This window comes from Orcinus orca, chromosome 17 (genome assembly GCF_937001465.1).
Source record: "Orcinus orca chromosome 17, mOrcOrc1.1, whole genome shotgun sequence".
Classification (NCBI taxonomy): domain Eukaryota; kingdom Metazoa; phylum Chordata; class Mammalia; order Artiodactyla; family Delphinidae; genus Orcinus; species Orcinus orca.
The window spans coordinates 62455597-62472458 of NC_064575.1; the positions used below are offsets into that span (position 1 = coordinate 62455597).

At 36.4% G+C, this 16862-nt stretch overlaps 1 protein-coding gene across 1 annotated transcript in view; it reads right to left on the minus strand.

The window, feature by feature from the left end:
* Positions 1 to 16862, minus strand: part of CSMD3 (CUB and Sushi multiple domains 3) — a 1064314-nt gene that overhangs the window by 179404 nt on the left and 868048 nt on the right. The gene's annotated exons all lie outside the window — the stretch shown is intronic.

Genomic DNA, 16862 nt, shown 5'->3' on the forward strand with positions numbered 1-16862 from the left:
TAAAAGCAATAAAATTGTAAGAATATTATTTTTTTAATTAAATTAAATGGGTATAACATTTAATTTAGCTCAGAAATCATAAGGTTGGCGATTAATACTGTATAATAACTACTTTTTAATTTTTCTGTTGGTAGATTCTTTTCACTTTGTGACTCTCTTCTCTTTTTCTAATTTTTTTTCCTCTTTGAGATGACATAGACAAAGTTTTAGTTTAGGGGATTTATCATAGATTGCTTTTAAAATGCTATTCCATTATAAATAACAGTGTCACTAGAAAAATATCAACAATATACTTCTAATGTATAGCGTTTAATTCACATTCTGAAAATGGTCCCTAAACATTTATTGTTAATCCTCTGCCAAAATAAAGACATATTATTTATGATTCCTCAGCAACTGAGATATTTTAATTTCAATTGAGATATAAAATTCTACAAAATGATTGCTTTTTCATGGTAAGTACAGATCTGATGTACTTACCAACAGAGTTTTATAAATGTCTCCTTTTTACTTCATTTTGTACTTTTCCTTTAGTAATATATTAACTTTACATGCAGAAACTACCCAAACTATAACTTAAAAGAAAGAACCTGTTACAGAGCAGAAATCAACTAGTGTTTTGTGATTTTAAAAAGTGAAATAGGTAATAAAACTCATCCTTAAAACATTTCATTGAATAGAAAAATTGTGGGGTTTAAAAGACTATGATTTTTCAAAAGTTTAATAATGTAAAAGCAAGGTAACTTGTAAAAATTCAACATTATATTACTGTCATTGAACTATACATTGCACAAATATATATAGTTTTTTAAAGTTCTTCATATTTTACCCCTTAAATCGAGGTTATGGTCATCCTATGGTGGTCATATGAAGACAGGCTTGTTCATTTGAAACATGCTGAGTTTTGTATTTGAAGCCACACACATAATACTGTACACAAAGCTACACGTATTTTTTTTGGCCTGCTAAAATAAGCTGTTGATCTCAGTCCAGTTCTTTGTGGGGTAAAAGAAAACAAACACAGAGTGTTGCTACTTTCAATAATTCCTGAACCTTAGAGGGCTGACTTTCATAAATGATCCTCCTTAAAACATGATGTCATAGAAACAAATTTATGTTTCTATCAAATCACATACATGTAGTCAATTATTTTAATGGTTTACAAGTCATATGAAAAATTTCCAGTTCGACCTTTTTAAAATATCCATATTTGATGGTCTACCAAATCCCAAGTTATTTCAAAAATACTCCTAAAAATATTAAGAAAGTTTTTGTTTTCTGTTTTTGCATTTGTTTAGATTGGTGTTTGGATGATCTGTTTTCAAATGTGTCTTTTAAAGTTTCTATTAAAATGCAGATGTTGCCATTGCCTTTCTAAGTGCCCCCTCATCCCCCCCAAAATCAAAGTAGACTAATCACTAAGAACTTTGCTAAACCAAGTACTCTGTGTAACAAGACTCTTGATAGATAACATTCTTTCTCTGTATCTTTCTGGGAAGCCATTAGGGAAAAGTGTCAAAATTCAACATCCTTTATCTCTGTCTTCCTACATATCTCAAATATTCCATTAGGAAACATGTCCAATTTCCAAGCAAACCACTATATTTAGAAACAACATCTAAAACAACCAATATACACAGTGATCCAAGATCTTTTTCTAAGGAAAAAGGAAAAAAAATACTCCCTCTTTTCTTCCTGTTTGTAGGCTTCTTGTTCTCAAATATGACTTCTCTACAGATAGACTGGAGTTTTGTGTCACCTGTAAATTGGGTATGTTGAGACTATAACTTTTAATAATATAGCCAGTAACACCATATATTTGCATCATATTAAGTAAAGAAAACTGTAGGGCACTCCCTTTTGAGTGATGTTAGTTTGTAATTTATTGTAGTAATTCTGTGATGAGATAGGGGAGAATTGAGAAGGGTAAGGGGTGAGGGAGTTGAGTGTTGAATCTTCCCTTATTAAGCAATCAGTATGCTACTGCTCTTCAACTGCAATCTTACTCTGTTGTAATACGGCCAATGGAAATTTTAAGTTAAAAATAGCTTTTATTAGGAAAAAACTCTGAGAGGGTACTGAATCATTATACGAAAGATGAAATTTTAAAGTACATGTTGAATAAGTGTTTTGTAGTATGAAGAATCAAGAACACTTGCATAGTGATCTTATTTCCTACACATTATCAGGTTAACTATTGTCTTACTAAACTGATATGCTACAATTCTGAACCAAATCTCCCCTGATCAGTCAGAATCTCAAGAATTAAATGGTTACTCCAATGTTTGCTTCCTCATTCTGCCTCTAAATGTCTAAATTTACTTAGTTTTCTTATGTTCAGATAACAGTAGGTCCTTTGCTTCTAAAACATTCTGAATAGCCAACCGCACCCTTTGCATAGCTGAGACTAAAGTAGGAAACAAAAATGTAAACATTTTAAGGTGAACCAAAAGGTAACTAGTTGGATGCTGTTTTCTGGTAAGCAAGACATTGTCTAGTACATCATTCTGGGTCCCCTGTGTTTATGGGGGCTGTGGTGTAATGCAAAGGATTATTATTATCCAATAGACAGAACTATTTGTAAATTCATCCTACATATCATTGTAAATTCATTTCAGTATTTCATCTGCCTGTCTATCTATCTATCCATCCATCCATCCATCCATCAATCTATATTTGGTTCTTTGAATTCTTTCTTGAAACACTGTAACATACTACAGGGTCCCTCATTAATTAATGAGTTAAATAAAAATTTTAACACATGTTTATTTTATATTTGTATGGCAGCCATGATTATGCCCTCTTTAAAAAAAAAAAAAAAAAAAAAACCTTTTAACACTGATCTAGAAACTAGTACCTCAACCTAATAGCTGGACCACCATTTTTTTTTTTCCTAAGGCTACATTTAACCCCTGAAGTCTGGGCTGACCATGCTTTCTGGAATGATTAGCAACCCTATTCTTTTTCTTAGTTTCCAACAGAGGTATAAAATTCTTTGCATCTCAGCTCCAAGCTCTTCTTTCTCTTTCTCTGGAGATTTGCATGTCGATATCAAAAGCATTTTGCTCTCACGCTATTAGTATAGGTTATAAACACTAAGCTGTTTCTTAAATGAGACACCATTTTAAGGAAGTTTCTCCTTCTTTAAGCATAATAGATGTTAAGAATAATGTCTCTAACTCTTTTATTAAAAATCCATTTTTATAATGTTATATGTATCACTGCAAGCTAGATACAGGAAGAAAGGGAAACTTAGTAAGATAGAAATAAACATGTAAAAATCTCTACAAACAAGCCAATGTAAATAACCTATTATTAAACCTGAAACTACTTCCAAGCCTCTTATTTCCCATATATTTTATCCTACAATACAGTTTATTAATTCAACTAATATTTGTTGATTCTATGAGGTACCAGGAACTGAACTAAATGCTGGGGATAAAAAGTGACTAATACAGAAAGGGCCCCATTAATTATATTTATGGTCATTTAGGTGGCAGCTTACCTTTATTCTATGTATGATAAGATGTTAGACTAGCCAATTAAATTAATTATAAACCAACAATGGTACTTTGGGCACATCTTTCCATACAGATCATTGGTATGTTAATCATTTAATCCATTCTTCAAAGCAAGTCCTCTACCAACAACTTCTAATGGGCAACATTTGGGGGGAGACCCAGACTGCATTTTAAAGAAATCCATAATTTAGATTTTTAAGAATCACTTAAATAGAGGAAACCTCTAACTTAGATTATATTGGTTAGGATATTTACCCCAACTTTAAAATTTGCTCTCCCATGAGCAAATAAACTCAGAATGAAACCAGGCATTGTGTCTATCTACTCTTCTTTGTATATGAAACAAGGTTTACTTGACATTTAATTTTTACAGTATCGTATTCAACGAAGACAATATCATATTCAACCAAGACAAAGAGGCAGGGTTCCATTTACTGAGATGGTCTTCATGGTTTAAGTATTCAACAAACTTAACTTTCAAAGAGCTTTTGTTTCCTGTTCTACACCAAGCACTTTCAAACCCATCTCCTTTAATCATGTTCATTTAACTCTTAAGACTTTGTCCATTCTCCTTAATTTACCCATTTCAAATGTAAGTCAATAAATAATAAGAGAGGCCTAGGATGGCAGAAAGAAACTCCTGAGCATTAGGAGTTAACTGTGAGAATACTCTGTGCAGATGAACAGTCTCTCTGAAAATATCATTGTGGGAAACAGTAGAGTGGGTGCTTAGGGTATGACACAACACACTAAATAGTGCAGTGCCCAGAGGGTTGTGCATTTGTTTAAAATATGAATCAACAGAAGAAAGAAGTTAAAGCTCCCTTTTCCACTAAACTCTACTCTGGAATATTGCTGAAATGTTCCGCCACTGCCTAAGCAAGTCAGGAATTTTGGATGTTACATTTAATTTTTGTGCCATCAAAATAACACTGTACAGACAGCCTCTTCAATAAGTGGTGCTGGGAAAACTGGACAGCTACATGAAAACAATGAAATTAGAACACTCCCTAACACCATACACAAAAATAAACTCAAAATGAATTAAAGACCTAAATATAAGGCCAGACGCCATCAAACTCTTAGAGGAAAACATAGGCAGAACACTCTATGACATAAATCACAGCATGATCCCTTTTGACCCACCTCCTAGAGAAATGGAAATAAAAACAAAAATAAACACATGGGACCCAATGAAACTTAAAAGCTTTTGCACAACAAAGGAAACCATAAACAAGACGAAAAGACAGCCCTCAGAATGGGAGAAAATATTTGCAGATCAAGCAACTGACAAAGGATTAATCTCCAAAATTTACAAGCAGCTCATGCAGCTCAATATCAAAAAAACAAACAACCCAATCCAAAAATGGGCAGAAGACCTAAACAGACATTTCTCCAAAGAAGATATACAGATTGCCAACAAACACATGAAAGAATGCTCAACATCATTAATCATTAGAGAAATGCAAATCAAAACTACAATGAGGTGTCATCTCACACCGGTCAGAATGGCCATCATCAAAAAAATCTACAAACAATAAATGCTGGAGAGGGTGTGGAGAAAAGGGAACCCTCTTGCACTGTTGGTGGGAATGTAAATTGATACAGCCACTATGCAGAACAGTATGGAGGTTCCTTAAAAAACTAAAAATAGAACTACCATAGACCCAGCAATCCCACTACTAGGCATATACCCTGAGAAAACCATATATCAAAAAGATTCATGTATCACAATGTTCATTGCAGCTCTATTTACAATAGCCAGGACATGGAAGCAACCTAAGTGTCCATCAACAGATGAATGGATAAAGAAGATGTGGCACATATATACAGTGGAATATTACTCAGTCATAAAAAGAAACAAAATTGAGTTATCTGTAGTGAGGTGAAGGGACCTAGAGTCTGTCATACAGACTGAAGTAAGTCAGAAAGAGAAACACAAATACCGTATGCTAACACACATATATATGCAATCTAAAAAATAAAAGAAAAAAAAAAGGTCATGAAGAACCTAGGGGCAAGACGAGAATAAAGACTCAGACCTACTAGGGAATGGACTTGAGGACACGGGGAGGGGAAAGGGTAAGCTGGGACAAAGTGAGAGCGTGGCATGGACATATATACACTACCAATTGTAAAACAGATAGCTAGTGGGAAGCAGCCACATAGCACAGGGAGATCAGCTAGGTGCTTTGTGACCACCTAGAGGGGTGGGATAGGGAGGGTGGGAGGGAGGGAGACGCAAGAGGGAAGAGATATGGGGATATAGGTGTATGTATAACTGATTCACTTTGTTATAAAGCAGAAACTAACACACCATTGTAAAGCAATTATACTCCAATAAAGATGTTAAAAAAAAAATAACACTGTACAGAGACTCACTGATTTGGCAATTAATTAACTTTAAATGAGAATAATAAAACAAACGTGGATGTGGTTACTGTTATTCAGTGATCAGGATAGGAGTTATTGAATTAAAAATTAAAAATTGAGTTTATGCAAATAAAGAAGGGTTTCAATTTTATTTCACATTTGTTTTCCTCTCAGAAGGGAAAAATTCACAGAGTATCCCAATGGCATGCTAGTGTAGGGAGGAAAAAACTCAGAATCAGACTGGGCCATAACTAAGGGAACTGATCTAACCACTTCTGGGACAGGTGGTGAAGAGTTAAAATGTCCAAGAGGCTGTGGTAAATTCAGGTCTGATTCAAACTTGCTTTGATGCAAAAGGGTTCTAACTTGGTGGAGGAAGGCCCCGTAGGTCTTTCTGGGCAGCAGTAGTTCTAGTAGTCAGATGGGTAGTACCTTATTGATTATGATGTCAAGGTACTGCAATGACAAGATTTGTTAGCTCCATGACAGAATGGATTAAGCAGCTTAAAGACTGTCAGCATCTGCAGCTGAGCAGATTTAGAGGACTAATATTTTCAAATAATCAATCTATGGATCTGAAATGCCCTAACAACTGTCTACTGAAGAGTGAAGGATTCCAGTTCTGGAATCAGACTCTCAAGGATTGAACCTAGGATGAGCCACATGAGAAAGTCACTTTACCTTTCCGTGCCTCAATATCCACATCTGTAAAATAGGGATAATACAAGTACCTAAGCTCACAGGATTGATGTGAATATTACATAAATTGATACTTGTAAAACACTTTGAACAGTATCTGAAACATAGTAATAAATATTAGTTACTAATAACTCAGTTTTGTAAATATATATGCTACTAATTGAACCTGAATGTTTATTGATAGGCAAAATTTAATTGACCTTTGATGTTAAATAGCATATCTTTTCTAATTCTCTGCTTTCCAAACATGCATATTTAGAACAAATGATAGAACTGATTGGGTTAGAGAGTATTACAGCTATTTAAACCAGGGTTCATTTGTCTTTTGAATTCAAAATGGCTATGTACTTCTCTAACTACTTGATTTTACATTCTATCCTTTTGGATGAAATATGAAAATGTAATTAGAAGCTTTCTATAAGGTCTAAGAAAAGGGCTACAAGGTGAGAGAGCATTCATCTTTTGTTTTGTTTACTCCCTTCACCTGAAGTCCATGCCACTCTATTGCAAAGGCATTGAAACTCCATCACAAAAGAAATAGTTTCACGCAGAAGGGAGGCTGGGCAGAAAAAGGAATAGACACTTACAAATTCCTATTAGATCTCAGCTTGATTCTCAACATGCCTGGTACTCCTTTCACAAAATCTACACATTCTTTTGTATTCTAGAGTTCATTTTGATAATATTAGGCACTCAGCTTGTTGGTCGCTCCATTACAAATTTTTTAACAAGTCACCTCTGTTGTTCAGCTTGCATTTTATTCACTAACACAGCACAGAAGGGCACACACATGTGCACCCACACTACCAACAGAACAGAAATAAATAAGATTCAAATCAAGGATGTGTTTACAACTGGACTTGATTATGTGCAAAAGCATAAAAAATAACTGTTGGTGACATAATCTATCAAAAGTTTTTCTAGCTTTATATGAATTTTGCCTCATACTTTCATCTCATATGAATATTTCAAAACAATAGCACAGAAATGTCCATGCATGCAAAAGGCTTCCTTTCACAATTAATAACATGTACAGAACTCTTTGCGCTCTGTATGCTCTGGCTGTGAAACTACTTGCGTAAATAGCTTCAAGGTTGCATTTTGGGATCATTATACTACCACTTGGATACCTCATGATTTTAAAGGCTCTGCCCCTTAAAGATGAGTACAAGGTATCCAATTAAAACTTCGAGTTGCACAGCAATGTGAGTGTACTTAGTGCCACTGAACTCTACAGTTAAATATGGTTAAAATAGTTATGTTTTATATTGTGTGACTTTTAGCACAATAAAAAACATTAAAAACCCTTCAGTTTTATGAAAAATATATATAGATGTAAGTTAAATATATGACAATTTACTTTGAAAAGTTCTAAAAAGCAGAATTTAAAAAATCAGCCCCAAATAAAATCAATGTGTTAATTATTTTTAGAACACCATCTAGCACTAGAAAAGTTTGGTAGAAGTTGCATTAATTGATGTAATAAGTGAGAGTTTCATCAGTATTTTGGGAAGTTTTACATTTTTATGTATCAGTGAGATTCCAAATACTCATGGTTATTATTATAGTACAATACTATTAAACTATGAATTCACAGTGAGGCATGTTATACTAATACAGCATTTTAGTTAAGGTGAGCCAAGTGAATCATATATTAATTATCTAGGGGCTACTGTTGATACAATATCCACACAAAAGCTTGGCTCCATCCTGGGTGCTGGGGCCAATTTTGCCCTAGAGCAAACAATCTCTAAATTCTAGGTTAGCAGCTCACAAAAAACAATGAAATCATTCTGGCTCTGAAAATAAATATAACAAAATCTTATTGCTATCTTGTAATAATTAGGAAATAAAAGATGTTATTTAATAAAAATTCATTGTTCTGACCATGGCACCCAATTATCCAGTAAGTTAAAAGCTGCAGAAATCTAGTCCTACTTTGAACTCGTAACAGTAAATGAAATCCTAATTTATTTTCCTGTAGTAATGTCTTGGGTGATACTCTTGTCAATCCATAAACTAGGCTTACTGAATAAATCCATAATAACTACTTTCAGGCTTCTCTAAAGCTGGCTTTCTGTCTATAACGTGACCATTTGCTTACTACCAAAAATTCAAAACTACCTATTTGACATATTTAAAAAATATAGGCATTGTAAAAAATACAAAAACAAAAAAAAAAAACACTTGTAGCAAAGATAGTCCAATTTTATTTAATTGATCCAGGAGCAACTATCCATTCAACTGCAAGCCAGTAACTTATCTGCAATTTGGCAGTTGTAACATTTCCCAATAACTGAAAATTAATTTGGTGTTTAAAAAGTAATGAGAGGGGAGGAGCTTCAAGATGGCGGAAGAGTAAGACGCGGAGATCACCTTCCTCCCCACAGATACATCAGAAATACATCTACACGTGGAAGTGCTCCTATAGAACACCTACTGAACGCTGGCAGAAGACCTCAGACCTCCCAAAAGGCAAGAAACTCCCCACGTACCTCGGTAAGGCAAAAGAAAAAAGAAAAAACAGAGACAAAAGAATAGGGACGGGACCTGCACCAGTGGGAGGGAGCCGTGAAGGAGGAAAGGTTTCCACACACTAGAAGCCCCTGCGCGGGCAGAGACTGCAGGTGGCGGAGGGGGAAAGCTTCGGAGCCGCGGAGGAGAGGGCAGCCACAGGGGTACGGAAGGCAAAGTGGAGAGATTCCCGCACAGAGGATCGGTGCCGACCAGCACTCACCAGCCCAAGAAGCTTGTCTGCTCACCCGCCGGGGGGCGCTGGGAGCTGAGGCTCGAGCTTCGGTCGGATCCCAGGGATAGGACTGGGGTTGGTGGCATGAACACAGCCTGCAGGGGGTTAGTGCACCATGGCTGGCTAGCCGGGAGTGAGTCCGGGAAAAAGTCTGGAGCTGCCGAAGAGGCAAAAGACTTTTTCTTGCCTCTTTGTTTCCTGGTGCACGAGGAGAGGGGATTCAGAGCGCTGCTTAAAGGAGCTCCAGAAACAGGCGCCAGCTGTGGCTATCAGCGTGGATCCCAGAGGCGGGCATGAGACACTAAGGCCGCTGCTGCCGCCACCAAGAAGCCTGTGTACGAGCACAGGTCACTATCCACATCCCCCTTCCGGGGAGCCTGTGCAGCCCGCCACTGCCAGGGTCCCGGGATCCAGGACCAACTTCCCCAGGAGAACGCACGGCGCGCCTCAGGCTGCTGCAACGTCACGCTGGCCTCTGCCGCCGCCGGCTCGCCTCGCACTCCGTACCCCTCCCTCCCCACATCCTGAGTCAGCCAGAGCCCCCGAGTCAGCTGCTCCTTTAACCCCGTCCTGTCTGAGCAAAGAACAGATGCCCTCAGGCGACCTACACGCAGAGGCAGGTCCAAATCCAAAGCTGAACCCCGGGGAGCTGTGCAAACAAAGAAGAGAAAGGGAAATTTCTCCCAGCAGCTTCAGGAGCAGAGGATTAAATCTCCACAGCTTGATATACCCTGCATATGTGGAATACATGAATAGACAAGGAATCATACCAAATTGAGAAGGTGGACTTTGGGAGCAAAGATATATATATATATATATATATATATATATATATATATATATATTTTCCCCCCTTTTTCTCCTTTTGTGAGTGTGTATGTGTATGCTTCTGTGTGTGATTTTGCTGTATATATTTGCTTTTACCATTTGTCCTAGGGTTCTGTCTGTCCTTTTTTTTTTTTTTAATTTTTTCTTAATAATTATTTTTTTATTTTACTTTATTTTATTTTGTTTTATCTACTTTCTTTCCTTCTTTCTTTCTATTTTTTCTCCCTTTTATTCTGAGCCATGTGGATGAAAGGCTCTTGGTGCTCCAGCCAGGTGTCAGGGCTGTGTCTCTGAGGTGGGAGAGCCAAGTTCAGGACACAGGTCCACAAGAGACCTCCGAGCTCCACATAATATCAAACGGCGAAAATCTCCCAGACATCTCGATCTCAACCCCAAGACCCAGCTTCACTCAATGACCAGCAAGCTACAGTGCTGGACACCCTATGCCAAACAACTAGCAAGACAGGAACACAACCGCATCCATTAGCAGAGAGGCTGCCTAAAATAATAAGACCACAGACACCCCAAAACACACAACCAGACGTGGGCCTGCCCACCAGAAAGACAAGACCCAGGCTTATCCACCAAAACACAGGCACTAGTCCCCTCCACCAGGAAGCCTACACAACCCACTGAATCAACCTTAGCCACTGGGGACAGACACCAAAAACAACAGGAATGACGAACGTGCAGCCTATGAAAAGGAGACCCCAAACACAGAAAGTTAAGCAAAATGAGAAGACAGAAAAACACACAGCAGATGAAGGAGCAAGGAAAATACGCACAAGACTTAACAAATGAAGAGGAAATAGGGAGTCTACCTGAAAAAGAATTAAGAAAAATGATAGCAAAGATGATCCTAAATCTTGGAAGTAGAATAGAGAAAATACAAGAAACGTTTAACAAGGACCTATAAGAACTAAAGAGCAAACAAACAGTGATGGATAACACAATAAATGAAATTTAAAATTCTCTAGAAGGGATCAATAGCAGAATAACTGAGGCAGAAGGACGGATAAGTGACCTGGAAGATAAAATAGTGGAAATAACTACTGCAGAGCTGAATAAAGAAAAAAGAATGAAAAGAATTGAGGACAGTCTCAGAGACCTCTGGGACAACATTAAATGCACCATCATTCGAATTATAGAGGTCGCAGAAGAAGAAGAGAAAAAGAAAGGGACTGAGAAAATATTTGAAGAAATTACAGTTGAAAACTTCCTTAATATGGGAAAGGAAATAGTTCATCAAGTCCAGGAAGCACAGACAGTCCCATACAGGATAAATCCAAGGAGAAACATGTCAAGACATATTAATCACACTATCAAAAATTAAATACAAAGAAAAAATATTAAAAGCAGCAAGGGAAAACCAACAAATAACACACAAGGGAATCCCCAAAAGGTTAACAGCTGATCTTTCAGCAGAAATGCTGCAAGCCAGAAGGGAGTGGCAGGACATATTTAAAGTGATGAAGGAGAAAAACCTACAAGCAAGATTACTCTACCCAGCAAGCATCTCATTCAGATTTGATGGAGAAATTAAAACCTTTACAGACAAGCAAAAGCTGAGAGAGTTCAGCACCACCAAACCAGCTCTACAACAACTGCTAAAGGAACTTCTCTAGGCAAGAAACACAAGAGAAGGAAAACGCCTACAATAACAAACCCAAAACAATTAAGAAAATGGTAATAGGAACATACATATCAATAATTACCTTAAATGTAAATGGATTAAATGCTCCAACCAAAAGACATAGACTGGCTGAATGGATACAAAAACAAGACCCGTATATATGCTGTCTACAACAGACCCACTTCAGACCTAGGGACACATACAGACTGAAAGTGAGATGATGGAAAAAGATATTCCATGCAAATGGAACTCAAAAAAAGCTGGAGTAGCAATTCTCATATCAGACAAAATAGACTTTAAAACAAAGACTATCAGAAGAGACAAAGAAGGTTGCTACATAATGATCAAAGGATTGATCCAAGAAGAAGATATAACGACTGTAAATATTTATGCACCCAACATAGGAGCACCTCAATATGTAAGGCAAATACTAATAGCCATAAAAGGGGAAATCGACAGTAACACATTCATAGTAGGGGACTGTAACACCCCGCTTTCACCAGTGGACAGATCATCCAAAATGAAAATAAATAAGGAAACACAAGCTTAAAATGATACATTAAACAAGATGGACTTAATTGATATTTATAGGACATTCCATCCAAAACAACAGAATACATTCTTGTCAAGTGCTCATGGAACATTCTCCAGGATAGATCATATCTTGGCTCACAAATCAAGCCTTGGTAAATTTAAGAAAATTGAAATTGTATCAAGTATCTTTTCTGACCACAATGCTATGAGTCTAGATATCAACGACAGGAAAAAATCTGTAAAAAATACAAACACATGGAGGCTAAACAATACACTACTTATTAACCAAGAGATCACTGAAGAAATCAAAGAGGAAATAAAAAAATACCTAGGAAAAAAAATACCTAGAAACAAATGACAATGAAAACACGATGACACAAAACCTATGGGATGCAGCACAAGCAGTTATAAGAGGGAAGTTTATAGCAATACAATCATACCTTAAGAAACAAGAAACATCTCAAGTAAACAACCTAACCTTACACCAAAGCAATTAGAGAAAGAAGAACAAAAAACCCCACAAAGTTAGCAGAAAGAAAGAAATCATAAAGATCAGATCAGAAATAAATGAAAAAGAAATGAAGGAAATAATAGCAAAGATCAATAAAACTAAAAGCTGGTTCTTTGAGAAGATAAACAAATTGATAAACCATTAGCCAGATTCATCAAGAAAGAAAGGGAGAAGACTCAAATCAATAGAATTAGAAATGAATAAGGAGAAGTAACAACTGGCACTGCAGACATACAAAGGATCATGACAGATTAATAGAAGCAACTCTATGCCAAAAAATTGGACAACCTGGAAGAAATGGACAAATTCTTAGAAATGTGCAACCTTCTGAGAGTGAACCAGGAAGAAATAGAAAACATGAACAGGCCAATCACAAGCACTGAAAAGGAAACTGTGATTAAAAATCTTCCAACAAACAAAAGCCCAGGAACAGATGGCTTCACAGGTGAATTCTATCAAACATTTAGAGAGGCACTAGCACCTATCCTTTTCAAACTGTTCCAAAATATAGCAGAGGGAGGAACACTCCCAAACTCTTTCTATGAGGTCACCATCACCCTGATACCAAACCCAGACAAAGATGTCACAAAGAAAGAAAACTACAGGCCAATATCACTGATGAACATAGATGCAAAAATCCTCAACAAAATACTAGCAAACAGAATCCAACAGCACATTAAAAGGATCATACACCATGATCAAGTGGGGTTTATCCCAGGAATGCAAGGATTCTTCAATACACGCATATCAATCAATGTGATACACCATATTAACAATTTGAAGCAGAAAAACTATATGATCATCTCAACAGATGCAGAGAAAGCTTTCGACAAAACTCAACACCATTTATGATAAAAACCCTCCAGAAAGTAGGCATAGAGGGAACTTTCCCCAAAATAATAAAGGCCATATATGACAAACCCACAGCCAACATCGTCCTCAATGGTGAAACACTGAAACAATTTCCACTAAGATCAGGAACAAGCAAAGGTTGCCCCCTCTCACCACTATTATTCAACATAGTTTTGGAGGGTTTTGCCACAGCAATCAGAGAAGAAAAAGAAATAAAAGGAATCCAAATCGTAAAAGAAAAAGTAAAGCTGTCACTGTTTGCAGATGACATGATACTGTACATAGAGGATCCTAAAGAAGCCAACAGAAAACTACTAAAGCCAATCAATGAACTTGGTAAAGTAGCAGGATACAAAATTAATGCACAGAAATCTCTAGCATTCCTATACACTAATGATGAAAAATCTGAAAGTGAAATTAAGAAAACACTCCCATTTACGATTGCAACAAAAAGAATATAATATCTAGGAAAAAACCTACCTAAGGAGACAAAAGACGTGTATGCAGAAAATTATAAGCCACTGATGAAAGAAATTAAAGATGATACAAATAGATGGAGAGATATACCATGTTCTTGGATTGGAAGAATCAACATTGTGAAAATGACTCTACTACCCAAAGCAATCTACAGATTCAATACAATCCCTATCAAACAACCACTGGCATTTTTCACAGAACAAGAACAAAACATTTCATAATATGTATGGAAACACAAAAGACCCCGAATAGCCAAAGCAATCTTGAGAAAGAAAAACGGAGCTGAAGGAATCAGGCTCCCTGACTTCAGACAATACCACAAAGGTACAGTAATCAAGACAGTATGGTACTGGCACAAAAACAGAAATATAGATCCATGGAACAGGATAGAAAGCCCAAGGATAAACTCACACACATATGGTCACCTTATCCTTGGTAAAGGAGGCAAGAATATACAGTGGTGAAAAGACAGCCTCTTCAATAAGTGGTGCTGGGAAAACTGGACAGGTACATATAAAAGTATGAAATTAGAACACTCTCTAACACCATACACAAAAAGAAACTCAAAATGAATTAAAGACCTAAATGCAAGGCCAGACACTATCAAACTCTTAGAGGAAAACACTAGCAGAACACTCTATGACATAAATCACAGCATGATCCTTTTTGACCCAGCTCCTAGAGAAATGGAAATAAAAACAAAAATAAACACATGGGACCCAATGAAACTTCAAAGCTTTTGCACAGCAAAGGAAACCATAAACAAGATGATAAGACAACCCTCAGAATGGGAGAAAATATTTGCAGATCAAGCAACTGACAAAGGATTAATCTCCAAAACATAGGAGCAACTCATACAGCTCAATATCAAAAAAACAAACAACCCAATCCAAAAATGGGCAGAAGACCTAAACAGACATTTCTCCAAAGAAGATATACAGATTGCCAACAAACACAGGAAAGAATGCTCAACATCATTCATCATTAGAGAAATGCAAATCAAAACTACAAGGTGATATCATCTCACACCAGTCAGAATGGCCATCATCAAAAATTCTACAAACAATAAATGCTGGAGAGGGTGTGGATAAAAGGGAACCCTTTTGCTCTGTTGGTGGGAATGTAAATTGATACAGCCACTATGGAGAACATGGAGGTTCCTTAAAAAACTAAAAATAGAACTACCATATGACCCAGCAATCCCACTACTGAGCATACACCCTGAGAAAACCATAATTCAAAAAGAGTCATGTACCAAAATGTTCATTTCAGCTCTATTTACAATAGCCAGGACATGGAAGCAACCTAAGTGTCCATCAACAGATGAATGGATAAAGAAGATGTGTCACATATATACAATGGAATATTACTCAGCCATAAAAAGAAACAAAATTGAGTTATTTGTAGTGAGGTCGATGGACCTAGAGTCTGTCATACAGACTGATGTAGGTCAGAAAGAGAAACACAAATACCGTATGCTAACACATATATAAGGAATCTAAGCAGAAAAAAAAAAAAAATGATCGTGAAGAACCTAGGGGCAAGACGGGAATAAAGACACAGACCTACTAGAGAATGGATTTGAGGATATGGGGAGGGGGAAGGGTAGGCTGTGACAAAGTGAGAGACTGGCATGGACATATATACACTACCAAACGTAAAATAGATAGCTAGTGGGAAGCAGCCACATAGCACAGGGAGATCAGCTCGGTACTTTGTGACCACCTAGAGGAGTAGGATAGGGAGGGTGGGAGCGAAGGAGATGCAAGAGGGAAGAGGTGTGGTGACATATGTATATCTATAAGTGATTCAGTTTGTTATAAAGCAGATACTAACACACCATTGTAAAGCAATTATACTCCAATAAAGATGTTAAAACAAAATTAAAAATAAATATAATTTTTAAAAAAGCATTGAAATCTAGAAAAACACAATAGGAAATTCTATTGCATGTTTAAAAGAATTAAAACAGAAAAGCAAAATTAAAAGTTTACAGTGTTAGAATATTTTATTAACACCATCTTTTACCTCAATTTCAATTTGCATGAGTGTTTTTCTTCAATTATCCTTAAGATATTTTTCTACACATTTGGCAGAATACATCTGCCAAATCCCAAGTCTGCCAGACAGATTTAGGTCAGGAAAATATTCTCACATGTACTATAATATAGTCTTGTGTGATTGTTTATTATTATGAAAAGTTCCAAACATACATGAAGTAGAGAGAATAGTAAAATAAACACCTTTGAACCTATCATCTACTTTCAACACTTATCAACATTTGCCAATTTTGTTTCATTTGCTTTCTCTTATCCCCTTCCCTGTATTCCCACACTGAGAATACTTTAAAACAACTCCCAATACCACATCCTTTTCTATAAATGCTTCAGTATTTATTGTTAACACTTATAAAAAATAATAACAACGTGACTACCATATCTAACAAAACTAGCAACGATCTCTTTCTATAATCTAATAACAATTCCTTGATCCCATTTCCCAAATTTTCTCCAAAGGGGGAAAAAAAAAAGAAAAAAAGAAAAAGAAAAAAATACTCTTATAGTTGCTTTGATCAAATCAGGATCCCAACAAAATTTATAGATTTCATTTGGTTGATATGTCACTAAAGTCTCTTTTAATGTTGAAAATCTCTGACCCCCATCTTATTTTTATTGTCATATATTT